Source organism: Zingiber officinale, chromosome 6B (genome assembly GCF_018446385.1).
Source record: "Zingiber officinale cultivar Zhangliang chromosome 6B, Zo_v1.1, whole genome shotgun sequence".
Taxonomy (NCBI): Eukaryota; Viridiplantae; Streptophyta; class Magnoliopsida; order Zingiberales; family Zingiberaceae; genus Zingiber; species Zingiber officinale.
Window position 1 is genome coordinate 57,079,260 of NC_055996.1, and position 9,451 is coordinate 57,088,710.

Sequence of the window (9,451 nt, forward strand, 5' to 3'; positions counted from 1 at the left end):
CACTATACCCATAAAACACAAATCACAACGATAAAATCAACCCACCTCTTCTGTCGTCCAGGCAGACATGTAGAAAAACATATCCAATAAAATCCATCGACAATAAAACCATACAATATCCAAGTGTTAAAAACCAGAACAAGTCTAGATAGTAATAAGAAAATCAAAAGATAAAAACACACATCCTCACGATCTGTAGAGAACTAGCTACTGGAACTCCTTCGAGGAGCCTCAATCTGAAAATAGTAATAACCACGGGGTGAGTCAACTCCTCAGCGGGTAACTACTGATATGCATAATAAAGAAAATAACAAATAGCACTAATCATGCGTACAGTCTCCTGATATAAGAAGGATAAATGCAACTGAAATAAATAGGAGAACACTGTACTAACCAGGACCTGTGCATGTATAACAAACTGAGAGGTATAGGAATCTTATATGCATGTCAAACAAATGCATCCATCCAATATGCAACATACAAGTGCAGCAAACACAAGCAATAAATGCATCAATGCGTATAATGCCAATGACATGTCCTGGTCACCCCTACTCTCCAGTTAGTCGTCTCACACACGATGGTGAGACCGAGTGGGTAGGGCTGTGACAACCGTGCACTCTGCCATCACTGCTCCTGATGAGTGACTGAGTGTACGGAATGCTGTTGGAGTACACCTATCCTCCTACCCCAAATCATAAGTGGGGGAGCTCAATGCTCTCATCTCTCTGAGACAATCCAGAAGAGGGATCCCTGACGTGCTACCATGGTGCGTCAAGCCACCCATGAGTGGACCAGCAAAGAACTGACAAAGCAAATTGCCACACACCCTGCCTGATATACCACTAACCCATGAGTGGTTGTGTGTGCAGATTCATGAAACTGGCGATGAGCTCAACAATAATAGGGCTACCAATCGCACAGCATGTAATCATGCAGATGATGTATGACACTAGGCATGGAAATATCCTGAACTTATCCATCTCTACAAAAATGTGTACCATAGAACAAATTGACCAAATCAATGGTCTAGGTACACAGGTCAGATAAGGTATCAAAACCTAGGTCCTGAACATAATAAAGCATGGTTATGTCACTACCTCTATAAGCATATATAATCAGGTGGTAATAACATGAAATGCATAACAGGTAAACAAAAACAAACATGTATCAGGTATCCGGTAGTGACAAACTAATGCAGATAGGAAACATAATCATTACTACATGTTAAAAACTACTATACATATCAAATGACATATCAAAATAGATAAGTCAAGGTACCCACCTCTAATAAGAGGATCGTATTCGTAATACATCCCTCGTCGAGACACCGTCTTGAATCAAAGTCCTGTAATATCACACATATAAGTTTTAGCTATTCCGATATGTATCCAGTAGCTAAGTCAAATTCCTATTAAACCAAGAACCCTAATCCATTCATTTATTCTTGGTTAATTAATAATTTGGATCTAACTGCAGCTTAGATTAGACCCGACATTTAAACCCTAATTAAATTCAAGTACCATTTATCCTTAACCTTTCCTAGTTCAAATCCTGTGTACACTAATACCAAAAGAAACAATTCCTCTATTCCTTACCTCAATTCACAGCCAAAGCTAGTTGCTGCCAGAACTGAGGTAGCTGCTGGAAACCCAAGTAACGCCCTGCATTTCACTGTCCGGATCAAGGTGAGATCAAGATGGAGATCACGAATGCAACAACAACCTAATCTTACCCCAACAGGGACCTTGGTCAGCAGCAAGGAAGAAGAGCAAGAATCTGATCAGGGAATACAACAAGAAATTGATCCGACACCTCCCCTCCTAGTCCATCACCATAAGAAGATTACAACAAGGAAAACCAATAAATTACCCGAATCACAAGGCAACACACCTACCTCCCAATCGCCGACCACCAAAGGGAAAGAGGCAAAATCAGTGACTATGCTAGGGCACAGTGCTAGCACAGGGGAGATCGAGAGTAAGGGGATCTCGGCCGATGTTGCTTGGTGCGAGGAGATGAACGGATCGGAGGGGAAACTACCGAACGGAACTTGACAATCGGAAGAGGAGGTTGCTGGGCCGACGATGGATCAACCGGCGCCGACGCGACGGGGCACGTTCGGGCGACGCTCGGGAGAGGGGAAAATCGGCGCTGCTCGGCGTCAGGAGAAAGAGAGGAGGAGGAAGGGGTTGAGACGAAGGAGAAATAGGAGTTGGAACCATCGTGTGCGGTTTAGGGAGAAACGACATTGCGGCGGGAGAAGAGAAGGAGGGAATCAACGTTGCAAGGCTTAGGGCATGAGCACGTGGGGAGAAAAGAAAAAGGAAAAGAATAAAAGAAAAAGAAATAGAAATAAAAAATAAATATTTCCTCTTTAAAATGGGGTAGTCTAAATAGGCTTTCCCGGGACCCAGTTTTTATCCCCATAACCGAAGTCATACAGTCTCCGAAAAATTCCCAGAAAATTTTTAAAAATTTTGGAAAATTTTGTTATGGTGATTCGCCCAGTTTCGGTATTTTACATATACAGAATTGGCTTATGTGACTAACAAATTGTATATGATAGGTGAACCATAAGAATATGTGATCATATGACAACTTAATTAATTTGGCGGCAAATAGCTTCTAGAAGTGTCCACAAGTATACTAAACGACAAAAAAGGTACATCTGGGTAAGAAAAAGATTCCTTAAATTATTATTACAGTTTCGGCTTACGTCATCTCCTAACAAAGTCTAACGAACCGGGGTCCACCTCTTGACTGTGGAGGTTAGATGAGGTGGAATAAAAAGGGGAATCCTATCCACGGGCAAGGTACGCAAACATACATATTGTAAAATACCGGAAAATAGGCGAATATTAATAAGGGAATTTTTCGGAAATTTTTCGGAGCTCGTATGGACGAGTTAACGGGGATGAAAACGGGGCTCGGGGAAAAGCCTGTTTAGGCGACCCATTTAAGCGAGGAAATGTTTATTTTATATTTCCTTTTTCTTTTTCCTTTATTTTTCCTTTTCCTCTCCGTTTCTTTTTCTCTCTGTTGCGTGCCCTACACTGCCTTCTCCCGTGCCCTAAACGGCGCCGAGCGGTTCCCCTCTCCTTCTTTTACTTCTTCTTCCGATTCCTCTCTTTTCATTTCTTCCTCTTCTCCCTCACGCGAATCCCTGTGCTCCTCGCTACAGCCGACGATCGCCAGCCGCACGATAGTGCCGACGCCGTGTTCTTCTTGGCCGATTCGTCTCCACCGGCCACCAGATCTCGGTCCCTTTTCCGATTTGCCGCCGTTGTGCCCTAGCCGTTGTGTCTCGGCCGCGTTTTTTTTCCACCTGATAGCGCCGGCGACGCACGAGCCCTTCCTTCGGTCGTTGAGCAGAGCCGCTCCTTCTCTACCCTAGCGCCGGTGCCACCGCCGACTGCCAGATGCCCGACGCCGCACCTCTGCACATCCGCCACTTGAGGCCGTGCCACTGTGTACTGATTGCCACGGTTCCTCTGCCCTAGGCCGAGCCTTCTTCCTGCTCGAAGCTAGCACAGCGATGTCAGTCGATTACCGACACTGAGTGAGACATAACTGTTGGACACCACCATCCGGATCACAAGAAGGGTAGGTTGTGCCATTGATCACTACTCTTCTTCTTTGCATGATGATCGGTCATTGTGTTCCTTAGGTTGTGCTGCTTTGGTGGATCTGGAAATTTGGGTGTTGTGGGCTGCTCTTTGGTTCAGCAGCCACTCCTTTTGGCAGTGGACCAGTGATCACGACTGTGATTTTGAGGTAAGGTGTAATAATTTGGAATTTCTTAATGTGATTAGGAATTCGGATACATATTGTAGTTAGATGATCATGTGGAGATTAATTCTTGTGGGAAGAATGATGGTCATATGATTAGGGTTTTGCCCTAATTTAGGATTAGAGATTTTATTTAGCTATTTTGGAAGAGTTGTAGCTAAATAAAATATATTTCTATTTGTGACACAGGACTTTGACGCTAGTCAAGTATCTCGGAGTCGGAATTGGACCTTTCTATTTTCGGAGGCGGGTACTTTGACTTATGTCTTTTGATATGCATGATAAAGTGTTTAACATATAGCAAGAATTGTGTTTCCATTTGATTCGGTTGGTCACTACATGATTTGTTACATGTTGTTTGTTTATTTATTATGCACTGCATGTTATTATTTATCTGACCATACATGTTTTCGGTAGTGACCCAACCATGTGATACATCATGTTCAGGACCTAGGGTTTATATGATACCCTATCTGATTGTGTACCTTCCATATGATACATTGACTTGTGGTACACCTTTTATTTATGTATGGATCTTGCTATACTATTCATGAGATTGCCATGCTTAGTATCATGCATCATGTTTGCATGCTGTGCGATTGTCGGCTTCACTATGGTTGAGCCCATCGCCAGTTACATGTACTGCACACACCACCACCACCCATTGGTTAGTGGTATATCAGACAGGTGTGTGGCGGTTCTGCTGTTTGGCTCCGTTGGCATTTAGTGTAGCAGCGTGGTAGCCGGCAGATGGTGGACTCTGTTTGGCTCCGTTGGTCAGGAGACTCAGCGTGGTAGCCGGCAGAGATTTTTCCTCCCCGTCATTGTGTACCGGGAGATGAGAGCATTGAGCTCCCCCATTTATGATTTGGGGCCAGAGGACAGGAGTACTCCGACAGCATTTCCGTCCACTCAGTCACTGTCAGGAGCAGTGATGTCAGAGTGCACGGTCACCATATGCATTTACTGCATTTTATTGTTGTGATTGCTGCACTTATATGCTGCATTTGTATGGATGCATTTGATTGACATGCATACAGGATTATGATTTCTTCGGTCTGACGACCTGTTACCTTTGTACCTTGATCCCGGTTAGTACAGTTATCTCCTGATTTCGTTTCAGTTGCATTTATTTCCTTCTCGTATTCAGGAGACTGTACGCATGATTAGTGTTGTTTGTTATTTGTTTTATTATGCATATCAGTTGTACCTGCTGAGTGTTGGACTCACCCCGCCTCCATTGTTGATATTTTCAGGTTGAGGCTGTCCGGAGCAGTTCCAGTCGCTGGCCCCCCATCTGCACGTAGAGCTAGTTCTCTACTAGTTCGTTATTTGTTTTATTTTGGCCTTTTTCTATATCAGACTTTGTTTTAGTATTGTCTTTGGATTTTTGCTATGGATATTGTATGGGGTGATACCTTTTGATGGATTTTTGATATGATATTGGATTTCATTCTACTACGTGCCTGCCTGGACGGTAGAAGAGGTGAGTTCGTTGGATTTGAGCTTTACGAGTGTAGTGGAGTAGGGTGGATTTCGAGTCAGAGTCCTATTGTTATTGATTACTATTATTAACTGCGTGGTTGTGACAGCCAGAGGCTGAATATCTTTATAAACTACGTGGTGTTTGTTTTTATTTTTGTTATCATTCCAGCCGCCTGTGGCTGATGTATATGTGATATGTAGAAAGTTTCATATTGTTCGCCGTACAGGGGAGATGTTGTCGAAATTTCTTCGGACAGAGACTCCTCTGGGGCGTGACACATATTACATCAGAAAAACCCTAATTCCATTTTCATGTACTTCTTCTTCTCCGAGAGACTGACTTGAGCGTCGGAGGGCCTAGTCAGGGATTCCCACCCTGGTCTTAGGTCGTTAACGCTTTGTTGGTTGATCTTATAGTGCGTAGGAAGAGGAGATCATTCATTGGACTGCTGAGCCTGCGCTGATCCACGGAGTTTTTCATCGGAGTTAGCTTTCCATGGGGGTACCTCGCCGGAGTTCATTTTTGTGTAGGTATTGTTCACAGATCCACTTTGATTTTCTCGGATCTATTATTCTGCATTTAGGCTCTTGTGAGGCCCGCTGTGATTTTCTCGGATCCTCCTTTACTTGCCGACATCAGAGTTATTGTTCATCACCGCCCGTCATAACCCAACGCTTCATCCCGCAAGCTCTCAGACATGATCAAATTTGGCACCGTCTGTGGGAAGAAGTAAAGAGGCTCGGTCAAGATTACCTCGCTCGGGGATGTGATCTCGGGCGACCTAGCAGACGTACGGACCTAAAGCACCAGAAAGAACACGGCTTAGCGCGGTCGATAGAACAAGCCTGGATGAACATATATGTAACTCGCTCGGTAATGTAATCCCGGGCTGCCTAGCAGAAGTACGGACCTAAAACACCAGAAAGAACTCGGCTTAGCGCGGTAGGTAGAACAAGCATGGATGAACACATATATAACTCGCTCGGTAATGTAATCCCGGGTGGCCTAGTAGACGTACGGACCTAAAGTACCAGAAAGAACTCGGCTTAGCACAGTCGGTAAAACAAGCTTGGACGAACATATATGTAACTCGCTCGGTAATGTAATTCCGGGCAGCCTAGCGAACATACGGACCTAAAGCACCAGAAAGAACTCGGCTTAACGCGGTCGGTAGAACAACCCTGGTCGAGCATATGAGTTCGGCAAGTAAAGACCGACCAAGTGGAAAAGACTGACCGAGCGTAGAAGCGCTCAGCCTTAAGCTGTACAGAATGTTTATATACGGCCGACTGGTTAATCTCGGTTGATAAGGTACGATCAGTCGGGCGCAATAGACCGACCGAGCACAGAGGTATTTAGTCTCGCACGACCCTTAGCATATAGCCGATCGAGGGAAGGTCGACCGAGCAATAGGGTTTGCACACGCCCGATTAGTTAAGCTTGGCCGATAATGTGTGATCGATCGGGCACAATAGACTTGCCAAACATGGAAAGTTGATCAAATATAAAGGGCTTCAATCCTACACGGTTTCGACCATATTTATAATAGTAGAGTCCTGGTCGGGTATAAATAATAGATCGAGTATAAAATACCGGCCGAGACTAATACAATAGGAGATATTCCTCATGTATACAGAATAGGATTATGTGACTAACCAAGTGTATGTGACAGGTGAACCCTAAGAATATTTGATCATATAACAGCTTAATTAATTTGATGGCAAATAGCTTCTAGAAGTGTCCACAGATATGCTAAACGATAATGAAGGTACATTTGGGGTAAGAAAAAAATTCCTTAAATTATTATTTCAGTTTTGGCTTACGTCATCTCCTAACAAACTCTAACGAACCGGGATCCATCTCATGACTGTGGAGGTTAGATGAGGTGGAATAAAAAGGGGAAACCTTTCCACGGGCAAGGTACGCAAACATATGTATTGCATCAGAAAAACCCTAATTCCATTTTCCCGTACTTCTTCTTCTCCAAGACACTGACTTGAGCATCGGAGGGCTTAGCCAGGGATTCCCACCCCAATCTTAGGTCGCTAACGCTTTGTCCGTTGGTCTCACAGTGGCCAGGAAGAGGAGATCATTCATTGGACCGCTGAGCCTGCGCTGATCCACGGTGTTCCTCATCGAAGTTCGCCTTTCCATGTGGGTACCTTGCCGGAGTTCATTTTTACAAAGTATTGTTCACAGATCCACTTTGATTTTCTCGGATCTATTATTCTGCATTTAGGCTCTTGTGAGGTCCGCTATGATTTTCTCGGATCCTCCTCTGTTTGCCGACATCAGAGTTATTGTTCATCACCGCCCATCACAGCCCAGCGCTTTATCCCACAAGCTCTCAGACAGGATCAAATTTGGCGTCGTCTGTGGGAAGAAGTAAGGAGGCTCGGTCAAGATTACCTCGCTCGGGGGTGTGATCTTAGACAACCTAGCAGATGTACGGACCTAAAGCACCAGAAAGAACTCGGCTTAGCGCGGTGGGTAGAACAAGCCTGGATGAACATATATGTAACTCGCTCAGTAATGTAATCCCGGGCGGCCTAGCAGACGTACGGACCTAAAGCACCAGAAATAACTCGGCTTAGCGCGGTAGGTAGAACAAGCCTGGACGAACACATATGTAACTTGCTCGGTAATGTAATCCCGGGTGGCCTAGAAGACGTACGGACCTAAAGCACCAGAAAGAACTTGGCTTAGCGTGGTCGGTAGAACAAGCTTGGACGAACGTATATGTAACTTACTCGGTAATGTAATCTCGAGAGGCCTAGAAGGCGTACGCACCTAAAACACCAGAAAGAACTCGGCTGAACGCGATCGGTAGAACAACCCTGGCCGAGCATATGAGTTCAGCAAGTAAAGACCGGCCAACTGGAAAAGACTGACCGAGCGTAGAAATGCTCAGCCTTAAGCTGTACAGAATGTTTATATACGCCCGACTGGTTAATCTCGATCGATAAGGTACGATCGACCGGGCACAATAGAACGGCCGAGCACAGAGGTATTTAGTCTCGCATGACCCTTAGCATGTAGCCGACCGAGGGAAGGTCGACCGGGCAATAGGATTTGCACACGCCCGATTAGTTAAGCTCGGCTGATAATGTGTGATCAGCCGGGCACAATAGACTCGCCAAACATTGAAAGTCGATCAAATATAAAGGGCTTCAATCTTACACGGGTCCTCCCATATTTATAATAGTAGAGTCCTGGTCGGGTATAAATAACAGATCTAGTATAAAATACCAACCAAAACTAATATAACAGAAGATATTCCTCATGTATACAGAATAGACTTATGTGACTAACCAAGTGTATGTGATAGGTAAACCATAAGAATATGTGATCATATGATAACTTAATTAATTTGGCGGCAAATATCTTCTAGACGTGTCCACAAGTATGCTAAACGACAAAGAAGGTACATCTGGGGTAAGAAAAAGATTCCTTAAATTATTATTACAGTTTCAACTTACGTCATCTCCAAACAAACTCTAACGAATCGGGGTCCGTCTCATTACTGTGGAGGTTAGATGAGGTGGAATAAAAAGGGGAATCCTCTCCACGAGTAAGGTACACAAACATATGTGTAGGACCGTTATGGTCGATAGAGGGGGGGGGGGGGTGAATATCGATTCGAAAACTTAGAGTATAAACGCAACGGAAAAGTAAAATAGACACAAATGTTTTTTACTTCGTTCGGAGCCTGTGACGACTCCTACTTGAAGGCCCGTGGTCCTTGACCACTTTCGTTGGGCAATCACTAACAATTCGAATATAGTTAGAAAATTGAACACAGGAACTGCTAGTGAAAATAAAGCAATACTGACAAGGAAATTAAAAAACCGAATGAGCACTTTGTCGGAGCTTTGTTGGCGTTGCACTGAACGTCGAGCAGCAAGACCAGCAGTAGAAGAGTTCTCAGATTGATTGATTATGAAGCTCCTGCCTGGGGCTTCTTTTATATGCTATTCCGGGCGCCTGGATTCCTTCCGGGCGCCTGGAATGCGACGTAGCTGCTCAAACCGAGATGCTCCACGTGGTGATGACTTGGTTTGGATATAATTTGCCTTCCGGGCGCCCGGACCACCTTGTTCCAGAAAACTCCCTTTTCCTGCAAAACAAAGTTAGTCCGAGGCAATATATATCCTGCAACATAGATTGTTATCACAT